The 23,295-nt window shown below is 44.3% G+C and overlaps 1 protein-coding gene across 3 annotated transcripts in view; it reads left to right on the top strand.

Moving 5' to 3' along the window:
- Positions 1-12,505: 12,505 nt before the first annotated feature.
- Positions 12,506-23,295, top strand: part of CDC42EP2 (CDC42 effector protein 2) — a 43,049-nt gene continuing 32,259 nt past the window's right edge. Inside the window, exon 1 of one of the 3 annotated variants that reach the window (XM_033956935.1) lies at positions 12,506-12,656. The gene's annotated coding sequence lies outside the window, so the exon portion shown is untranslated. The other 2 variants (XM_033956934.1, XM_033956936.1) reach the window with 2 other exon arrangements.

Here is a 23,295-nt window from a genome sequence, read left to right as displayed (position 1 = left end):
CGGCTGGCTAGCTTAGCTACAGGGAGGGGGGCAGGCAGGCAAGAGTCATTTGTGGGGCATCAGCGTGGGAGGGGGACGTTTAAAACCACAGGCCGGCCATGACTTTAAAAAAAAAATATGTAGTTTTCTTTTGTAGCCCAGCGAGCCCGTGGTTTTAACCTGGTTAAAACCACAGGCTCGCAGGGCAGCACTTGGGGCAAACAGGCAAGAGACAGATTGGGGCACAGCTGGGCAGCATTCAGGGCAAGCAGGCAGGAGACAGATCGGGGCAGAGAGCAGGGCTTCTATGGAGCTGGAGAGTCAGAAAGACATTTTCGACTGGTCTCCAGCAGTCGCTTCTTGGGTTGATCGGCCAACCCAGTCAGTTTTAAATTTTTTGGTTGATGAATCGTGTCGCTGTCCAATTTGCATGCGTTTTTCCTCAATTGCATGCACGTATTTGAATCAGATCGCAGGAGAGGTTAGTGAATAGTGCAGGAGAGACGGTCAGTTTAGAAGAGGTATGCAGGCAGATTGATAGGCTCAAGAGCGATAAATCCCCGGGACCGGATGGCATCCATCCAAGGGTCACCAAGGAACTGAAAGGTGCCATAGCTGAATTGCTTCAACTAATAGCCAATCTGTCGATCAAAATGGGGAAGATTCCGGAACACTGGAAGGTTGCGAATATTATGCCGATCTTCATAAAAGGTTCAAGGGAAGACCCGGGAAACTATAGACTGGTGAGTCTGACCTCGGTACCGGGAAAGATGGTAGAGGCGCTGATAAAGGACCACATCATTGATCATCTTGATGGACACGGTCTGATGAGGACCATCCAGCTTGGTTTCAGCAAAGGCAGATCTTGTTTCACAAACTTGCTGCACTTCGTCAAGGGAGTGAACAGGCAGATAGACGAGGGCGAACCAGTCGACATTGTATATCTGGACTTTCAGAAGGTGTTCGACAAGGTTCCGCATGAATGACTACTTTGGAAAATTGCGAGACATGGAATAGAGGGTGAAATACTCACATGGATTAAAAACTGGCTGGAGCATAGGAAACAGAGAGTGGGGGTAAATGGACAATACTCAGACTGGAAGAGCAGTGGGGTGCTGCAGGGCTCGGTGCTTGGACCCATGCTCTTCAACATCTTCATAAATGATCTGGACATAGGTACGATGAGCGAGGTGATAAAACCTGCGGACGATATGAAGTTATTCAGAGTAGTGAAGACGCAGGGGGATTGCGAAGATCTACAACATGACATAATCAGGCTCGAGGAATGGGCTGCGACATGGCAGATGAAGTTCAACGTGGACAAGTGTAAAGTGATGCATGTTGGTAACAAAAATCTCATGCACAAATATAGGATGTCCAGGGCGGTACTTTGAGAGACCTCCCAGGAAAGGGACTTGGGAGTTCTGATTGACAAGTCAATGAAGCCGTCCGCGCAATGTGCGATGGCAGCAAAAAGGGCGAACAGAATGCTAGGAATAATAAAGAAGGGGATCACAAACAGATCAGAGAAGGTTATCATACCACTGTACTGGGCCATGGTATGCCCTCACCTGGAGTACTGCGTCCAGCACTGGTCGCCGTACATGAAGAAGAACACGGTACTACTCGAAAGAGTCTAGAGAAGAGCAACTAAGATGGTTAAGGGGTTGGAGGAGCTGCCATATAGCGAAAGATTAGAGAAACTGGGCCTCTTCTCCCTCGAACAGAGGAGATTGAGAGGGGACATGATCGAAACATTAAAGGTACTGAAGGGGATAGACTTAGTAGATAAGGACAGGTTGTTCACCCTCTCCAAGGTAGGGAGCACGAGAGGGCACTCTCTAAAGTTGAAAGGGGATAGATTCTGTGCGAACGTAAGGAAGTTCTTCTTCACCCAGAGAGTGGTGGAAAACTGGAATGCTCTTCCGGAGTCTGTCATAGGGGAAAACATCCTCCAGGGATTCAAGACAAAGTTGGACAGGTTCCTGCTGAACAAGGATGTACGCTGGTAGGGCTAGTCTCAGTTAGGGCGCTGGTCTTTGACCAGAGGGCCGCTGCGTGAGCGGACTGCTGGGCAAGATGGACCACTGGTCTGACCCAGCAGCAGCAATTCTTATGTTCTTATGAATCTAGCCCAATGTTAGGTTAATCAGAAACTATTCAGAGGGATACTGGAAATTCTCCCTCTTTTCTTCTCCAATCTCTCATAGCCCACTCACCTTATTCACCATTGTTTCAAACAGTTTACTGGGACATACAATAGTTTTTATTTTTAGTATAAGACTCCAACCTTTAAAAGCCCCCTCTCTGCAACACCCCTCTCTTCTCTGTCTGGAACATCACCCCCCCTCCCTTCTCTCTTTTTCCTGTGGACTCTATAAGGCAGATAAACTGTCTTTTCTCTCTCATTAATTGTAATGCTTGATGTATCTTTATAAAATCTTGCTTTTTCGTAATATTAAGCTTATTTCTGCACAATATATATTCTTTATGCAAGCACTCTTAGTTATCTTTGTCAGTAATTTTACTGCCTACTGAATCTTCAACGAGGGTATTGAACCCGGGACCTGGCGGATTGTAAGGCCACTTCAACCTTACATTTTGGGGGCTAAATCTTACATTCAGCACAGAAACCTTTTTAACACAGCAGCCATTAACAAGCAGGTAAACTGCTTGTTAAGGGCGTGCTGCAGCCTACGGTAGCTTTCTGCACAGCTCCTCAGTGATGTGAAGGCTTTTGAAAAGACTAGTTGAACAACTTGCATATTATCTTTCTTGGTTTTATTTTTCAATGCAAATATATTATGTGTGTTTGTTATTTTGCTTTTTACTTCCTAGTGCCAATCATATTTTTCTTGCTTAATGGAATCTTTATAGTGAATGTTGCTATGAGTCAAATCCATCACTATGCTCACCTTTTTCTCCAAATTTTTAAGACACAAATTCTCTGCATTTTTTTTACAGCTACCTTAAGTAAAGTGCCTGGAAGGAGGTAGGGAGGAGTGAGGGCATTCTTCTCAACTATATGGAAAGCAGTGATGATCAGCTGCTATCTACATAGTTAAATGGTGTAAGGTAGAACAGGAAAAAGGCTGTACCAAATTAAATTGATTAGCAAAATAATTAGTAGTAGTAATAGTATACATATATCAGTCAGCTGTTGCACATTTATTCAGTGCTGCTAAATATACCGATATTTTAAATTTTGTAGCTGTCATTTAAAATAGCTCACTGACTTCAGGAATTAGTGGATATAATTATAGATGTGATATACAGTGCAAAAGACTGGATGACCCCCCCAACTCATTACTGAACTGCTGCTATCTGCTTCTTCGTGTTGTTAAAAAGCCATGGTAGGCTTATCTCCTGTCCCTCCAAGGCCAGGTTTTCAGACTTTCTACCCTATCCCAGGCACAGAGCAATGAGATCAAGCTCAAAGGCCTGTGGCACCCGGAGTCAACTTTTGCACTCCTACCCAAGATCCAGTATCTATCCATCTACCCTACCCCCCCCCCCCCCTCAATCTATCTTCAAATGTTGTCTTTATTCCCAGAGGTCGCCAGCAGTGGCAGTGATTCATACTTCTTGCCTGTGGTTGGCCCCAGAGTCTTCCCTTCTATGCGTGCAGCCCCACTAGAAATTAAGTCGCACCATAGGGGGTGGGATGCGGAAGAGGGAAAGCGCTAGGCTGGCCATGAGTAGCATATGTGAATTACTGCCACTGTTGGTGACATCTAGGAGTTAAAAAAAAAAAAAAATGTTAAGGTATACTGGGGGGAGTGAGGTGTGGGGACTGTGGAAGGGAGTAGGGAACAAAAAGGGAGAGATGCGGGATCATAAGGAGCCCTAGAGAGAACAGTGCTTTTGTACTCTTATCACCAGTGCCCTGAGCCAGTGCCTCACCTGGTACATCTGAATGAGATTCTTTAACAAAATATGACCAGAACTAAATCACACAGCTAAATGATGACTCTTGCTGAAATCTGCAAAGTCCAGTCAGGTGCCCTTTCAAAGATCTACTGTATCTTTTGACATGGTGTTTTCATTATTTGAATTTGGCCACACATGGAAAATGGGGATGCTTTTAAATCTTCTGCTTATATATGTTAAAAGCACTTCTACCTTCTTCTGTATTGATTTAAATATATATCTTCTTTTCTAACCTTAGTAACTGTCTAGATAGATGCAGTATTTCAGGGATTTACTATTCATAGAGTGAAAATTAAGCACCACAAGGTGTGAAGTGTAGGGATGGAACACAACGAACACACACACAGGATGCATTCTGTCACAAGGTGCTAACAGTGAAGCAATTTTGTTTTTACACCACAAGGTGTGAAGCAATTTTGATTTTTTTTTTTTTAATCTACTGCTGAGACATCCTGGTTTCTATTCCCCATGAAGCCCTCGGTGAAAGTTTTAGAGATAATCCTAAATTATCTTGTCCCATTTCTCAGCACCAAAATTTCTTTATTACAGATGATCCTTGCATTGAAACCTTGTAATGTTGTAAACTTGGAGACTTGGAGAGAGGCAAACTAAATCCAATAATAGCAATTTTCAGTATACTGTGGACTAAATTCTGTATATGGTGTTGGAAAATCTGGTGTAGAATAAAAACAAACTTCGTATTTTTCTGTATATGTATTGTGCCTAAAATTAGACACAGTTTAAAGAATACTAGTCTTTAAGCCCGTTACATTAATGGGTGCTAGAATAAGAGTTTTTATCTCATGCAAAATTGTCATTTCTTTAATAAGACATTAATTATTTTTTCTGCAGCCCTCCAAGTACCCTATTTTTTTCTGCAGCCCTCACAGTTAAAGTTTAACATCTTTCCTTTCTCAAAACTGACACATTTCAATCACTGTATGGAAAATAAAATCATTTTCCCTACCTTTGTTGTCTGGTGACTTTAATTTTCTGTGCTTTTAACTATGTTTCCAGGGCCTCCTGCATGCTTCTCCTTTGGCCCTCCTTCCCTCCCCCAACCAACATTTATCTCTCCCTCCCTCTATGAGTCCAACTTTTCACTCTCTGCCTTCTCCCCCTTCCCCAGTGTAACATTTCTCCTTCCCTCCTTTCTGCCCTCTCCATCCATCTCATCCTCTTCACGTCCAACACTTTCTGCCTCCTGCACACTTTCTCTCTTTGTCATTGCCTCTTCTCTCAGTGGCATCCCTCTTTTCCAACCCCTAACCCAGTTTTGTAGGTACTTGGAAGGCCTCAGAAAAAATAGTTAGTCTTATTAAAGAAATGACAGTTTTGCATGAGGTTAAACTCTTTATAGTTTATAAATCTTTCTTTTTGGCTAAGTCTTAATAATAATATTGTAATTTATAGCTAAAGAGACATATGATCAAGAAACTGTTTTATTTTACTTTTGTGATTATGATAAACATACCGAGGGCCTCAAAATAGTACCTGGCGGGCCGCATGTTTGAGACCACTGCCCTAACCCAACATGCTCTCTCCCCATGCACCATCTCATCCTCACCTCCAGTGTATAGCACAAAACATGGATGCACGGAGTTTCAAGTGCGCATGCGCACTAAGGGTTTTATTATGATAGATGTGTAGTGGCTGGCCCTGCAACTAAAATTTAAGTGTGACTAATGCTAACTAAAACCAGAAATAAATTAAATTCTGTACAGATCAAGCGTATTCTACAATAGTATGTATAATTTCTAGGCATGCAAAGAAGAGGCAGAGCCATATCTTTAATGGCAACCAATGTAGCACATGTAAACACACAAGGGACTCAATAAGGGATGTGTTTCAGCAAATGTGCCAGCATCAGGAGTCCAAGGTGTTAGTCAGTACTTCTGAGATTAGTCAATGCCCATGGATATAATGCCAAATCATAAAATATAAAACTTGGAAAATACAGCGAGCTTCGCATCAAAAGTGAAAGTACTTTCACTTTTAGTATTTTCATTTAATCTCTTCATTATGGCCTTGTCTTCCATGAGTGCCCCTTTCACCCCTTGGCCATCTAACTATCCAATTCTCTTCACAGCTTCTCGCTTTTAATATCTAAAAAAAATTTCCTATGTGGTTTTTTTTTTTTTTAGTTCAAAAAGTTTTATTGATTTTATAACACAATCTTCTTTTCAAGGTCTCTCTTTGTCTTCCTCATCAGCATTTTGCATTTGACTGGCCATTCCTTATGCTATTTCTTATTATTTTCAGTTGTGAACTTCTATTTTCTGAAGGCTTTTCTTTTAGCTCTGATAGCTTCCTTTACCTCGCTTGTTAACCATGCTGGTTGTCATGTGGCCTTCATTCCTCCTTTTTTAATACAGGCTTCCAGGATGGCCTTTTTGAATAACACCCATGTCTGATATAAATTATTCACCATTTTTACCATTCTCCTCATATTATCATTTATTTATCTCTATAATAAAACCCTAAGCCGTGCATGCGCACTTCCACTTGCGTGTTCCATATGTCCGTGGCCTGAAGAAGTGCGCATGCGCGACTACAACACACTCCGCGGCCCTGTGGGGCAGTGGCAGCAACCGAGTGGTGGAGAGCAGCCCCGCTCCGCCCGTTGACCCTCCACAACTCCCGGCTCCAGCGGCGTAGGCAGTACTATAAACATGCTGCTTCGTGCCCTTCTACTGCTGATTTCCTCTGCTGCGTCTCTGATGACATCATCAGAGACAGACGTGGGAGAGGAAATCGGCAGTAGAAGGCCGCGAAGCAGCGTGTTTAAAGTGCTGCCTACACGGCTGGAGCCCGGAGGTTTGTCGGCGGTGGGAAGGTCAGGAGCAGGCCAGATCAGCAGAACAACGGCAGTAAAAGAAGGGGGAGGGGCCGAACGGAACAGGTAAGAGAAGAGCAGATGGTGGTAAGAGAAGGGAAAGAGGGGTGGGGGAAAATGCTGCTACTGCTATACAGGGACTTGGAGGGGAAGGGAAATACCGCTGCTGCTTCTGCACAGGAAAGGAGGGGGAATAGGAGGGAAGTGGGATGGAAATGCTGCATAGGGAAGTGGTATGGAAATGCTGCTGCATAGGGAAATGGGGAAAAATGACAGACAGACAGCGGGAGGGAGGGAGACAGAAAGAAAGAAAGACACAGGGGCAGGGAGAGGGACAGAAAGACAGACAGAGAAAGGGGGCTAGGGAGAGAGAGAGAGTCAGTAGGAGGGAGACAGCCAGACATATTCTAGCACCCGTTAATGTAATGAGCTTAATGACTACATAATAAAACCCTAAGCGGCGCTTGCGCACCTACAACTGCCCCACACTCGTGAAGGGAGAAGATACAGAAACAAAGAAAGACTGACAGCCAGCCAGGGAGAGAGACAGTAAGACAGGTGGCCAGGGAAGAGACAGAGACACACAGGGGGACAGAGATAGAAAGAAAGGGGGGGCAGGGAGAGAGATAAAAAATATAAAGTAAGAAAGAAAGAAATGCCTCAGCGACCCATTGTGCTAAAAGTCTACACATCTGTTCTAGCACCCGTTAATGTAACGGGCTTAAATACTAGTTCATTTATAAACTGCCTACAATGAAGCAATTTAAAATAACTTTACATACAAAATAAAATGAGATAATACACGTTCCCAGAGAAAAACTCTTCAAATTGAATATCAAAGTTACTGCAGAAACTCTACAACTTCCAAACTGATAAAAATTCACTTACCCACTCATAAAAGCTCCCGTAAAAAGGTGTGAGTTTTCCAAGTTTCTTAAATGGAAAAAGGGATACACAGCATCACAAAGGACCTAGGAAAATACTTCACAAATGTAGTCCTACAATTGAAAATGAACTATTAATACTGTCAGCAGTCATACCCCCCTCTTCTACTAAACCGCACTAGCGGTTTTAGCGCAGGGCGCCACACTGAATGATCCACACTGCTCCCGATGCTCATAAGAACTCTTAGTGTCGGGAGCACCGCAGGCCATTCAGCGCGGCTCTCTGTGCTAAAACTGCTAGTGCGGTTTAATAGAAGAGGGGGATAGTCTTTTTTTTTTTTTTTTCAAGTTCAGCACTATTGTTTTGGATTACCTTTGTGTATTAGATCAGAGATTATGTCAAATCTGATCAGGTTGTGATCAATGTTATCAGATGGTCCCAGCACCATTATCTCCTGCACCAATTCATGTGCTCCATTAAGAACTAGGTCTAGAATTGCTTTACCTCTTGTTGGTTCCTGAACTAGCTACTCCATAAAGCCCTTGATTTCATCAAGGAATTTTACCTCCCTAGCATGTCCTGATGTCGGGATAATTGAAATTGCCCATAATTATTGTGCTACCCAGTTTTTTTGCCTCCCTAATTTCTGATAACATTTCAGCATCTAACAGTTTATCCTGGACTGGCGGGATGGTAGTACACTCCTATCTCTAACCTTTTCCCCTTTATATATGGAATTTCTACCCATAGGGATTCCAAGGTGGTTTTGGTTCCTGTAGAATTTGTAGTCTATTTGATTCAAGGCCCTCCATAATATCCAGTATGCTATGCCTCCACCAATTTGATCCTCCCTATCACTGCAGTATAATTTATACCCTGGTATCACAGTGTCCCACTGGATATCTTCTTTCCACCAGGTCTCAGATATAATGGGCTTCTCTATCTTTTCATTTAGTGCAATGTTCTTTAATTCAAGGCCCGAGGGCCAATTATGGCCCTAAATTCCTTTGGGGCAGCTCTCATCATCATTCTGGCTGTTTTTCTGCTACTCTTTGCCTCTCATGACACAAAGAGGAACGTGGATAGGAGGAAACTCCACATGCTTGAAGGAGAAGGCATTTCTCAGTAGATAAAATGCCTACCTCCTTCAGTATACACACAATAAAAAGTCTGAAGACAGGCTGGTGGGGTAGACGTCATTGATACAAACTGGTCAGCAGTGTCACTGCCTCACCTGGGAAGATAGCTCCTATGACTCAGTTAGATCCAAAGTGGCTCCAGCTTAAAAATTAATGAGGACCACTGGTTTAGTGCAATATGCTCTAACTCTCCCATCATATTTCTTAGGTTTCTGGCATTTGCATACTGACTTTCAAACGGTATTTGTCATTCCTATCAGTGGCATAGTGAGAGTGAGAGACACCTGGAGGGTGCCCCTCCTCTGCCCTTGTCTTTGCCCCCCTACTCCTTCCCTGCTCCCCCCGCTGCAAGCGCGCCCCCACTTCCCTTCCCCTCCCCTGTATCTCTAGTTGTTTACCGCAGCGTGCAACAAGAACTTCAACATGCTCCTCGTGACCCCATCGTCTCTCAAGCTGATGTCACTTCCTGTGTGCGGCACCTAGAAGTGACGTCAGCAGGAGAGATAACATGATCGTGAGGAGAATGTTAAAGTTGTTGCTCACAGTGGTGAACAACTAGAGGTACAGGGGAAGGAAGTGGGCGTGCACGTGGCGAGGGGAGGAGTAGGAAGAAGGGCAGAGAAGAAGCTGGGTGCCGATGCCCCCACCAACATGGTGCTTGACCCCTCCCTTACTCTGCACCCCTCCTGCTGTCTTTCAACTCAAGGGTCTTTTTTTTAATTGGGGGGGGGGGGGTAGGGGTTCTGAGCTGTCAAGCCTTACTTTCTTGTCAATGCCTGAGTCAGTCAGTGCTCAGGTACTAACCAGAAAGTAAGGCTCAGACGCTGATGGAAAATTTTGCCCGCAAAGGTAGGACATCGAGGTTAGGGAATCACCCGGTGATGATAGAAAATAGCCCAGCGTGCTCATTTAAATATTAATGACCTTGTTGTAATACGTTTGCATGGCAGAGTCGGAGTCTGCCGGAAAGCTCAGAAAAGACCATGGTGAGCCCTTTTGATAAATGGCTGGTAAAATACTTCCATGCAGTGTTGTAGAGAGATTGAGAGGCGTGCGGGGTGGTGGTACCCCTCCCTCGCCTCCCCCTTCCCCAATCCCCACTTCCACACACTCACCCCCTTCCCTTCCCACTTACCTCTAGTTGTTCACTGCCACAAGCAACAAGAACTTCAACATGCTGCTCGTGACGCCATTCTCTCTGCCGCTGACATCACTTCTTATGCGCAGCACTCGGAAATGATGTCAATGGGAGAGATGACGGGTCGTGAGGAGCATGTTAAAGTTGTTGCATGTGGCGGTGAACAACTAGAGGTACAGGGGAAGGGGGACGTATGCCTGGCAAGGGCAGGTGTGAGAGGAGGAGGAAGAGGGGAGCTGGCGTCTCAACCAACAGGGTGCTCCCCCCCTTACTGTGCCTCTGTTTCCACGTTAAACTGGCAGTGGCATAGAGATTGTGAGAGGTGCCTGGGGTGGTAGTGCCCCTCCCTTGTGTCCCCCTGCTGCATGCGTGCCCCCTTCCCACGTACCTCTAGTTGTTCTCCGCGAACAACAAGAACTTCAACGTGCTCCTCGTGACCCCGTCGTCTGTCCTGCTGACATCACTTCCTATGTCGGCACCCGGAAATGATGTCAGCGGGAGAGACGACAGAGTCATAAGAACATAAGAAGTTGCCTCCGCTGAGGCAGACCAGAGGTCCATCTCGCCCAACGGTCTGCTCCTGCAGCGGCCCATCAGGCCCATTGCCTGAGCAGTGGTCCCTGACTATCCCTATGACCTACCTCTACTCCTATCTGTACCCCTCAATTCCTTTATCCTCTAGGAACCTATCCAAACCTTCTTTGAAGCCCTGTAACGTGCTCCGGCCTATCACAGCCTCCGGAAGCGCGTTCCATGTATCCACCACCCTCTGGGTGAAAAAGAACTTCCTGGCGTTTGTTCTAAACCTGTCCCCTTTTAATTTCTCCGAGTGCCCCCTTGTACTTGTGGTTCCCCATAATCTGAAAAATCTATCCCTGTCTACCTTTTCTATACCCTTCAGTCGTTAGGAGCATGGGTGTGGCAAGGGGCGGAGTGGGAAGAGGCAGGTATGGAGAGGAGGAGGAGGGGTGCTGCCACCAACATGGTGCCTGAGGTGAGCCGCCCCCTTAACTGTGCCACTGCTTTCACGCTAAACTACCTGGAACTGGTTTAGCGACCATTGTTAAAGGCACAGTAGGATTTGAAAATCTTCCCCGCAGTGTTTATCCTGATGCCTAAAAGGAAAACTTTTGCAAAAGGTTAACTGTAAATGATCCCATCTTCTCTAGTAAAAACTTTAAACTAGATATTTATAAATAGTTTGCTTTCAGTTTGTATTGATAGAGCTTCCTCCTACTCTACCTTCTGCTCCCTGAAGTCTACAATCCGAACTTTAGCGGCTGCCATATAGAGCTTTCGGAACATAAGTGTTGTTATATTGGGACAGAACGCAGGTCCATCAAGCCCAATAACCTGTTTCCAATAGTGGCCAATGCAGCTCACAAGTACCTGGCAAGATTCCAAAACAGTAAAGCAGATTTTGTTGCTTATCCTAGAAATAAGCAGTGGATTTTCCTAAGTCCATTATCATAATGGCTGATGGACTTTTAGGAAATTATGTAAACCCCTTTTTAATGCCTGCTAAGCTAACTTGTTTTACCACATTCTCTGGCTAAGAGTTGCAGAGTTTAGCTACACATAGAGTGAAGAAATATTTTCACTGGTTTATTTTAAATTTACTATTGAGAAGTTTCACTGTGTGCCCTCTAGTCCTAGTATTTTTGGAACGAGTAAACATACGCTTTATCTCTCATCTTTCACCCTCAGCTGTCTCTTCTATGTTGAAGAGCGATAGCCACTCTAGTCTTTTCTCAAAGGAAAGTTGTTCCATCCCCTTTAGCTAGGACCGTCCCAAACTGGCAATGTACCCCTTTATCATTTTCATCACAGACTACAAAGGTAGGAAAAATGATTTTATTTTCAATATATTGATTGAAATATGGCGGTTTTGAGAATTTACATCTGCTGTCTTTATTTTGCACTGTTCAGGAAAAAAAATGTATTTATTTCTATTTTTCAGGTGTTATACCGCAGGCAGAGTCTGGCATTTTAGGGTTTCATTTGTGTCTATTAGGACTTTTAGTTTGTGGTCCTGTATTTGTTCTGCATGTGTGACCAAGGCCAGGTGTTCTGCTATACTGTATATTTTTGAGCAGCGTCTCTAATTTTAAACAGCTCCTTCGTTGTACCCAAGGAGGGATTGTTTGCATCATAGGAGCCAACTTTTCAGAATGCTTGGGAGTGCTAAACCCGTTATAGGTCACCCTTCCATGGCAAAATAAAGGCAAATTGCTCAAAAATCGGGGGAACTTTAAGCACCCACAGAGCTACCTCCTCTGCTATGCATTTTCTTTAGCATTTTCAATCTTTTGGGAAATGTTGGCAGTGGTGGCTGCTGCAATATAAGGCTTCCCGCCGGTCAGGCTGCTGTAGCAGGTTCTGCCTTTATTTCGCCTTTACGTGCACCTGTAGCCTTTTCTACACGTCTGGTTTTCTCTCCTGCGCTGTTTTCCAAACCAGTCGAGTAAAAAAAACCGCCTCCCTCTGTTTATGCCTTAATTATTCAAAACCCCGCCCCCTCCTGCTGGCCACACCTTAAAAAAAATCCCCTCCCTCTTCACTCGTTAGGTGCCGTCGTCTAACGTTACTAGCGTATTTAAAACAAACAAAAAGGCGAGGGAAGGCGAGTGACGGTTGAGCTTCAGCGCGGCCTCGAGCGCCGCCTCCCAAGTGGCTGTCAGTGTGGCCGAGAGAGAGAGAGGTGCTGATTGGCAGAGCTGCGGGCGGGGCGTGGACAGTGGTGCTGTCGGTAGGATTTTTTTTTTTTTTTTTGTCTTCTTCTCCCTTCTCGGGGTGGGTGTGTGTGTGATCGGAGACTGACTGAGCACCCCTGTCCCGCCCGACACTTCTTCCTATTTGTCTTCCCCCGGCGCTGATCTCGGGTGAGTATTGGGAGGTGGGTGCTTAGGCAGCCGAGTTATCTGTAGGAGCACAGAGGGGGGTAGAGGTAATGGGTTGTGTTGTTCCTATTTGCTCTAGTTCTGCAGACCTCTTATAACTGTGAAGAGTGCCGGGCTCTAGCAGCATTGTGTTGTCTTCCCCAGGTGTGAGGTGTCACAGTATTTACATCATTATAAAATGCATATAGGGTGGTAATAGACAGGCGATCTCTTTGTATTGTCGCTTCTCCTACTCCCCCCTCCCCCCGTGCCCCCCTCCTTCATGGTCTCCTTTTGGGTCCTCTCCCATTATTATCACAGTACTCCTAGTTATACTGGGACAGTACAAATATATGGAAAACACAGTTCCTGCTCTGTAGAGCTTACAAGCTAGTCAAGCTATTGAGGGGCGAAATTTATTTAATACCCCAAATGGTTAAAATCACAACAAGATTATAATTATAGAGGGTTTAAAATGTAAGAGCTGTGTGAAAAAGGTGAGATTTACACTGTATTTCAATGAACAGAGAGGCAGTATGATGCAGCCTTAGGAAATCTTTTCCCAGTGATGAGTGCAGCCAGGTGGAAGGCAAGGATAAGAAAATGCTTGCCCCACAGATGGAGGATGGATGTCACAAAGAGGACTGGAAGTTAGGTAAAAGAACACGGTAGGCTGGTAAGATGGAGGGAGAGCCGATCTAGAGCTAAGGAAAGGGTCATGTTGACTCTTGAAGAATAAGAAAAGTCACACAGATGAATTTCAGATAGGTTGCAAAAGATGGGTCAGTCAGTGGGAGATCGTTGTGGTCTATACAGGGGGAGATGCACATGGGTAAAAGGTGTGAAGGAGCACCCTAATGCTTAGAGAAGTTGACTGAGAACTAAGGGAGCAGGAGCACAGTTCAAATCCCCTGCAGCTTCCTATGATCTTGGTGAAGCCACTTAACCCTCCATTGCCTCAAGCACAAAATCAAAGTGTGAGCTCTCGCAGGACAGAAAAACATCACTTTGATAGCTTTTAAGCCTGTACAGTATAAGAAAGAAAAGGGAGAAACATTTTCTGCTAAGCCATCTCTCTCCCCTTCAGTTTGTTAAGAATGCTGCTGCATGCCTTGATTTTGCCAGTGTTGTTATGCTCTTGTTATCCCTCTCCTCAAATCACTTTATTGGCTCCCTGTCCGCTTCCTCATAAAATTCAAACTCCTCATACTGACCTACAAGTGTATTCACTCTGTGGCTCCTCAATATCTCTCCTCTCTTATCTCTCTTACCCGGGAACTGCATTTGTTAGGTAAGTCTCTCTTATCTGTTCCTTTTTCCCCTACAGCTAACTCCCATCTCCATTCCTTCTGCCTTGCAGCGCCATATGCATGGAACAACCTGCCTGACTCCATACATCAGGTTTTGTCTCTGGAGGTATACAAATCCAAGCTGAAAGCCCACTTTTTTGAAAATGCATTTAAGTCATAATCCTACCAACTTGTAAGAGCACTTTGTCCTTCCCTCTTTAGCTCTTCTCCCTTACATTTTCCTATCTGAGCAGCATATATTGATCCACCCTGTCAATCTTGTGCATCTGTCATAATTAGAATGTAAGCTCCTTGAGCAGGGACTGTCTCTTACATGTTTAAAGTACACATTTTACTCTAACTATGCTTGAGAAATATGTTGTACTTTTACTATTTGTATTTTGTATTTCGCTGATTGTCCAGCTCTCTTCAGTGTAAACTGCCTAGAAGTCGTTCAATTGGGGCGTTATCCTATGTAATAAAACCCTAGCTGTGCATGCGCACTCCTAACTGCGTGCTTCCATGATCTGTAGGTCTGTGGCCGCAGGAGTGCACATGCGCGCATGTAAGGATTGGCCAGGTAACAGCTGCGAATCCCCCCCTGCCGCCGCCGAGCCTAGGCACACCACTAACACCCCGCGAATCCCCCCTCCCCAGGCACACCAGTAACACGCCCCGCCCCTCTGTCCACGCGCGTGAGTTCTCACTATGCTCTTCGTTGCTTTGGCGAAGCGGGAGAGGCCGAATGAACCGCCCTTCAGTTGCTCAGCAACAGGAAGCTGCCGATTCTGGGAGGTGAAAGCAGCGTTCCGGCATGCTACACAGCGAAGGGGAGCTGCCGTTTGTTATCGCGCACATGGTGCAGAAGCTAAGGGGCTCCGCTTTGCACAGTCAGTTGGAGCGGCAGGCCCGGGTGAGTGCGGCCTGGCCCGATTCGTTGTGCTTCAGTTGCTGGGTGACGGTGGGGGAGGACATGCTACCAGAGACGGTTTTTGTATTTGAAAGAAGAAGAGCTGGGGCTGCATTGTTATAATCCTTAAGCCAGGCAGCTCTTTTGGGAGGCAGGCTGGCATGGGGGGGTTTCAATGGAAGGGGGATGGGAGGTAGGCAGGGAGGCTGTCATCGGAGGGGGTGGGGGGTTTCATGGAAACATGCTGCGGGCAGGCAGGCAGACTGGCATCAGGGGGGGGGGTTCAATGGAAGGGGGATGCAGGCAACGGAGGGGGTGGGGGGGTTTCAATGGAAGGCATGCTGGGAGAACAAGTCATCTTTGCATCATCGCTTATTGTGTGTTGAGGAAGTCGACGCCTGGAAGGATGCAGTGGCATGCCTAGAAGGGGAAGAATGTTTGTGCTTCTTAGCTTTCTAATGGTACTACATTCTTCGATACTCAAGGCAACCATGAAGATGTAGAATTCTGCTTCTGCAAGGAGCCCAATGCTCTGGATGTGGTGACGATGCACTCGGTTCCGATGCTAGGATTTTAGCAAGCATGGTGTTGGGTTCCAAGTCTCCTGCCAGGTTGGATGTCATTGCAGATATAGTACTGAAAAGTTTTTCAAATTGAAGTTTCTGGACTTTGAGTGACCTCTTTTATGCGTATTGAGACAGAGGACACAGCTACTGTCCCAATGTTCAGAAGCCAGACATTGCACATACCAATCATGTGGGTCAGAGCCTGAGATGGTCCAATTACATTGACAGCATTTCTTAACCCTTTCAGGACCATAAGGATCGTAGGCCAATTTTTGTGGTTTTGACGACATTTTTATGGTAAAAAGGGCTTGCAGATGCCAAAAAATTGATTTTTTTTTGTGAAATATCATTATTTTTTTTTTTTAAAATCAAACTTCTGGCTTATGGACAGTGTGGCAAGTGAATCTTCTCGTCAATCTGGCAACGACGATAATGAATGAATGTCGGAACCAGTTTGTTTACATAAAGGCAGTATCATATGGAATCCGTACATATCAAATTTAGAACTGTAGACTATCCCAATCAAAATTTATAGGATTTTAAAGTTATGGGACAAATATGTCCCTTGGTCCTGAAAGGGTTAAGCTGCTTGGTATCGTCTTTGACATGGAGGGGAAAACAGCTAACCCTAAATCAAAGGGCTTAATGGCCCACAGGGAGCTTGAGTGAAAAGTATCCCAAAAACAATTGATGTTTCCTGTTAAGAAAAGATACATTTGGGAAACCTGGACATGTCCTCTTTAGGGAGGATTGTCTGGGCGGGTTTTAAAAAATTGTGTGAGTCTGTCCGGATTTGGCAGAGCCAGCTTACAAAGAATCCGGTGGCTCTCCCCTCTTACTACCTCTGCGCTGCAGTTCAGTTTTCTTTGGGCCACCGGTAGCTTAATAAGGTGAGCTTGTTGCTGCCAGCTTGACCCAGAAGCTGCCTCTCTGCAGCAACTTCCATGTAGGTGGGACCTGCAGAGAAGCAGATTCTGGGGCAGGCTGGTTGCAGAAGCTCACCTCGTTGAGTTGCCAGCGGCCCAAAGAAAATTAAATTGTAGCACCGAGGAGGTAAGAGGGGAGAGAGCCATTGGATTCTGAGTAAGCTGGCCCTGCCAAACTGCATGCAAGGTGCTGATATTTATTTTCAAAATTAGCTTCTGGGGGAGGGGCCAGGGCGGGGTGAGGTGAGGGCGGGGCCATGGCAGGTAAGGACAGATCTGAGACAGGGTAAGGGTGGGATCGTGTCTTCTTTTTATTTTTATTTTCAAAGGCTTGAGGTGGCCCAAAAACCCAAACTGAAACATTGACAAAATTAAATTTGAAATCGAGATAAATACTGGAACACAATAAAATCAAAGAATTATGACAAAAACTATGAAAAATAAGGATGGGAAGGCACAAAAAAGTCAAAAAGTTTGACACGCTGAAGAGAAAACTAAAGACACAGCTTCTCAGCTCCATGGAAAACGAAGAACTGATGATCCAGCAAGCTGACGGTCAGGAAGATACCAGCACAGGTGCATTGTGGGCACTGCCTAAAGATTTAAAGTGACAGTTCACTTGGCAATGTTCATGCGTGGTCCTGTGGATGATGTCACCCACATGTGAGAATATATGCCTGCTGTCATTGGAGAACACCTGCTATAGTTAAGTATCTTTGCTTTGTCTGCAGAAAAAAAAAAGAATTAAGAGATGCTCTGTCTGGGATTAGGGACTGGATTCTTGTGAAATTTCAGAGCAGTACGATTTGGGAGTGATCAGCAATTTGATACTGAAAGCAGGATAAGGCAGTAAGAGGTCAAATGGACCCAGTGTAGAGAGGAGAGAGCTTTGAGGTAAACTAATTGATGCTAGGATCTTGGCGAAAGAGATTGAGAAGAGGCAGAGTCCCAGAATACAAGTGAAGATAGCATAAAGGAGTAGACAGTGATTAACAGTGTAGCAAGTAGCAGATAAGTTCAGGAAGAAAACTGAAGAGATGCAGAAATCACTTCAGTTTGTAGTGGCTATTCTACTAGTTGGTAGTCTCTTCCTCCCCCCAGTCAAAGCTATTATGCAGAACTGAGGAACACCATGGATTTTTAGCAGCACAAGTACTACCAAACTTTGTTAGTCAAGGCATCAAATAAGGTTTTGCGATCCTGTGTTGTGACCTTTGAACTTCTGTCTTCAGATAACACCTGGTTACAGGTAAGCAAAAATGCCCTCTGCTGCATCATAAAATGTCTTACATACCATGCTTCCCTCACTACTTTGCAAGACAGGATTGCAAAATTTAAGAATAATTTTGTATTCCCTTCTTTTAATAATTCTAATTTGCCATATGAATGTCTTATTTCACACCCCAAAAGAAGAATTTTGCCAAGTTTATTCTATATTTGATATACCGACCATCAGCGAGTATCTGATCAGTTTACAGAGTAAAATTACAAATGTTAATTATAATACTAAAAGTAAAATATAGTTCTGACATTTTAAAAAAATCATTTACTAAGGGCCTCTTCTATTAAACTGCACTAGCAGTTTCTAGTGTGGGGAGCCACACTGAATGACTCGCGCTGCTCCTGATGCTCATAGAGTTCCTATGAGCGTCGGGAGCACTGCGGGCCATTCAGCGCGGCTCTCTGCGCTAAAAACTGCTAGCGCAGTTTAATAGAAGAGGAGGTAAGTATTTACATAACTGATGGATGGGACTTAGACTGATTTGATACATAAGGTAGGGGGTTAGGGTGGGAGAATAAAATACATCGAAGTAAAAAAAAAAATTAAAAGGAAGGTGAAAAGGGGAGGAAAGAAAACAAAAGGAGGGGGTCGTTTCTTAAAAGCGGTTCAGAGGAGGGGTGGGAAAAGTGTTCTTGTCTCATGTTAGATATGTGTTTTGGGGTCACATAATCCAGTATAGTAGAGTGACATAGGGTGGAGGTGGGTACAATTGTGTGCCATGACCATTTTTACCCATCATAATATTTCTGTGACAGGAAAAAAAGTATGTGTGCATATATGAATATGATTTCTCTACAAATACCATTCTAGTCCTCTTTCACTGTATAAAATGTTTTTCTTACTCCTTTGTTTCCAGAATGGAACTATACAGAGAAAATTTGGTATGGGGTGAGGGGTCTGACATTTTAAACCACTCTGTATTAAGTTGGAATTACCATATCTCCCTCCTTCCCAGTAATTTAAGACTGTTTTGTTTTTTTATTGTGTAGTGTCCTGGGATAGCCTATTTTTTAAACATAGTAATATGATGGCAGATAAAAGGACAAATGACCCATCTAGTCTGCCCATTCGCAGCATCCACTATCTCCTTCTATCCCTAAGAGATCCCACATTCCTGTCCCAAGCTTTCTTGAATTCAGACACAGTCTTTGTCTCCACCACCCCTACTAGGAGCCTATTCCATGCATCTATCACCCATTCTGTAAAAAAAGTATTTTCTTAGATTATTCCTGAACCTATCACCTATTAACTTCATCCTGTGCCCTCTCATTCTGGAGCTTCCTTTCAAATGAAAGACTTGCCTCATGCACATTTATGCCATGTAGGTATTTAAACGTGTCAATCATTTCTTCCCTCTCCCACCTTTCCTCCAAAGTATACATGTTGAGATCTTTAAGTCTGTTCTCATACCCCTTATGACGAAGACCACTGACCATTTTAGAAACCTTCTTCTGAACAGACTCCATCCTGTTTATATCTTTATGAAAGTTCGGTTTCCAGAATTGTACACAATATTCTAAATGAGGTCTCACCAGAGTCTTATACAAGGGCATCAATGCCTCCTTTTTCCTACTGTCCATACCTCTCCCTATGCACCCTAGCATCCTTCTAGCCATCACTTTTTCAACCTGTTCGACCACCTTTAGATCATCACATACTGTCACACCCAAGTCCTGCTCCTCTTTCATGCACAAAAGTTCTTTACCCCCTAAACTGTACTATTCCCTCGGGTTTTTGCAGCCCAAATGCATGACCTTGCATTTCTTTGCATTAAATCTTAGTTGCCAAATTTCAAACCATTATTCAAGCTTCACTAGGTTCTTCCTCTTGTTGTTCATACTATCATGGGTGTCTATTCTATTGCAGATTTTGGTATCATCTTAGCAAATCTTACCTGACAGCCCTTTAGCAATATCGCTTATAAAAATGTTAAAAAGAACAGGCCCAAGAACAGAACCTTGAGGCACACCACTAGTAACATCCCTTTCCTTGCAGAGATCTCCATTGACCACTACCCTCTGTCACCTTCCACTCAACGAGTTCCTAACCAAGTCCATCACTTTGGGGACCATCCCAAGGACACCCAGTTTATTTATTAAGTGCCTATATGGAACACAGTCAAAGGCTTTGCTACAATCTAAATACACCACATCTAGCACACTCCCTCTATCCAATTCTCTGGTCACGCAGTCAAAGAAATTGATCAGATTTGTCTGACAAGACCTGCCTCTAGTAAATCCATGTTGCCTTGGATCCTGTAATCCACTGGATTCCAGAAACTTCCCTATTCTCTTTTAAAAGCATTTCTATTAATTTACTTAACACAGAAGTCAGACTTACTGGCCTGTAGTTCCCTACTTCTTCCTTACTTCCATTTTTGTGGAGAGAGACCACATCAGCCTTTCTCCAGGCCTCGGGTACCACTCCCAATTCTAGAGAAGTATTGAAAAGTTCAGCCAGTGGAGCCGTCAAAACTTCCCTAAGTTCCTAAAGTACCTTCGGATGTACAACATCCGGCCCCATCGCTTTGTCCACCTTCAGTTTAGCTAGCTCCTCATGACCACAATCCTCTGAAAATCAATGAGGGTCTACCATACCTGTATCACTATTTGTGTTTGTCTCCTGTGGTCCTGCTCCCAGTGCTTCAGCTTTGAACACAGAACAGAAATATTTGTTAAGCAATTCAGCCTTATCTATATCAGCTTCTACATATTTGTCCCCTTCACCTTTGAGTCTCACAATGCCACTTTTGCACGTCTTCCTATCACTAGTATACCTTTTAAGCCCCTCTGTTTTACCATGTCGGCTATTTTTTCTTCTATTTGTATATTTGTATTCCTAACTACTCTACCAGAACAAATAGGAATGAGATATAAGGGCAGGAAAGTCTTCACATATGGTTTTCAGTTGCTGCCTTCTCGCTGCTTTGCAATCAGTGCTCTAGCCAGCTTTCACAGCTGGGAGCCATCAACTGGCTATTCCACATTCAGATGTCCTTAGACAAGATAAGTTTCAGGGGAAGATGAGACATGGAAATATGTCTGTAATTTTTTTGTTTTACAAATTGTTTTAACTCCTAAAGGACCTGATGTAATAAACTCAGCTAATCTGGGTGTAGCAGTTAGTTCAGGTTAGCACTGCCTTATTATTTATATTGGAAATAATTGTAATTTACAGAAATCAGTACTAAACTGAAAGTAAACTACTGTACTACTGACCCTAGCACAATTAGCATGGAAATGCATGTTAATGGATTACATTTGGAATTTCTCCTGATGGCAGCAAACAATGTTAATGATTAGCTCAGTTTTTTATTACCCCAGTAGCACTGAAATTTCACCTGTGAGCACAAAGTAAAGTCCCAGGTTCCCATTGACACCAATAAAAGTAAATCAGAAAGTAAAAGGAAAAAAAAGAGCATGGGTTCTCCAAATTAGGGTCCTCTAGAACTGGTTTTCTTTTATAAGGGACCCACAGCCCCAGGTCCTCGAGACCCCATGACACTGGGAGGCCCTGAGATCAGAGTCAGCAAATTGCCTGGCCTCCTCCTGCTGATGGACTAGCAATGCTTATGTGATATGGAGAAGCTCCCTTCCAGGCTCTTCTCTTGCCACCATTTTGGAATACGACAGCAATTTCTTGACACCATCTTGGAATACGGCAGCAGAAGTAGAAGAGCCTAGGTCTGGGATGACCTCTTCCTGGATAGGTCAGTTTGCTAATCCGTCACTGAGGGCAGGTGATTCGGGAACTCTCTGGTTCAAGGGCCTCACTGTCTTAGCACAGAGGGTTTCCAAGGCCAAAATGGAGATAATTTCCATTTTTACGCTGAAGCAAAAAAAATGGAAGTAAAGTATACTAGAAATTGTTTCCCTATGTTATAACACAGTGCTGTGATTTGCTGTTAGTTTTGCTCAAGTTTCACTTCTTTTTGATATAGCACCAATTAGATTATCTAGGTAGTTTACATACTGGTAGAGAAAAGTACACATTAGAAATGAAGTAATATGCTTACAAAGGTAATTAAAGAAAAGCATTAATAATCAACAGGAAACAAAGTCATGGTGCTGTCGGCCCGAGGCTCGAAACACCATATGCAAGCCAGGGGCATAGCCAGAGGTGGGCCCGGGCCTACTAAGCAATGATGCACATCTGACGGCCTGCATGGGGGAAGCTCTGCGGCCCTGCATCTCCCCCTCCCCTTCAGAAACTTCTTTCTTCAAAGGGGCAGCAACAGCGATTTCTACTTGCTACCTATGGCTTCTGCCACATCCCACCCAGATGGAAATAAGAAGTTATGTCAGAGAGGGACAGGAGGTGGCAGATGGTAGGCTTTAGGATCAGCTGTAGGCAGCAAGTAGACATTGCTGTCACTGCCCTTTTTGAAGAAAGAAACTTCTGAAGGGAAAGAGAGCAGAACTTTCAAGACTCAAAGTGAACAAAGCCATGGGACCAGACTACCTACATCCCAGGGTGCTCAGAGAGTTGAGTGAAGTCCTGGCGGAACCATTGTCTGTGCTCTTCAATCTCTCCCTAAGCACGGGAAGAGTCCCCTTGGACTGGAAAACAGCTAATGTTATTCCACTCCACAAAAAGGGCTGCAGGACAGAGACGGCAAATTACAGACCGGTAAGTCTCACATCCATAGTATGCAAGCTCATGGAAACACTGATCAAACAGAAACTTGATACAATACTGGATGAAGAAAATCTACGTGATCCCCATCAACATGGAACATTACCAAGGGCAGGTCCTGCCAATCAAATCTGATTAGCTTCTTCGACTGGGTAACAAGACAACTGGATGCCGGGGAGTCCCTGGACGTAGTGTATTTGGACTTCAGCAAAGCTTTTGATAGCGTTCCACACCGCAGGTTATTGAACAAGTTGAAATCGCTGGGATTAGGGGAAACACTAGCTGCATGGGTTAAGGATTGGTTGAGCGGTAGAATTCAGAGGGTGATGGTAAATGGTACCCCATCCAAAACATCAGATGTGACCAGTGGAGTGCCACAAGGCTTGGTCTTAGGTCCAATACTATTCAACATATTCATAAGTGATATGACCCAAGGGCTCAGAGGAAAAATATCATTGTTCGCCGATGACGCCAAACTGTGCAACATAGTAGGTAAAAGCACTATGCCTGACAGTATGACGCAGGACCTACTACTATTAGAACAATGGTCATCGACTTGGCAGCTCAACTTCAATGCTAAAAAATGCAAAGTGATGCACCTGGGTAAAATAAATCTGTGCAGGACTTACACGTTAAATGGTGAGACCTTAGTTAGGACCACGGAAGAACGGGATTTAGGAGTAATCATTAGTGATGACATGAAAACTGCCAATCAAGTGGAAAAGGTTTCCTCCAAGGCAAGGCAAATGATGGGTTGTATCCGTAGAGGTTTTATCAGCAGGATGCCAGAGGTCATAATGCCACTGTACAGGTCCATGGTGAGACCTCATTTGGAATATTGTGTTCAATTCTGGAGACCACATTACCGGAAAGATGTGCTGAGAGTTGAGTCAGTTCAGCG

This window comes from Geotrypetes seraphini, chromosome 8 (assembly GCF_902459505.1).
Source record: "Geotrypetes seraphini chromosome 8, aGeoSer1.1, whole genome shotgun sequence".
Classification (NCBI taxonomy): domain Eukaryota; kingdom Metazoa; phylum Chordata; class Amphibia; order Gymnophiona; family Dermophiidae; genus Geotrypetes; species Geotrypetes seraphini.
Note: the sequence above shows the minus strand (reverse complement) of the source record. Positions and strands in the feature narration are given on the sequence as shown.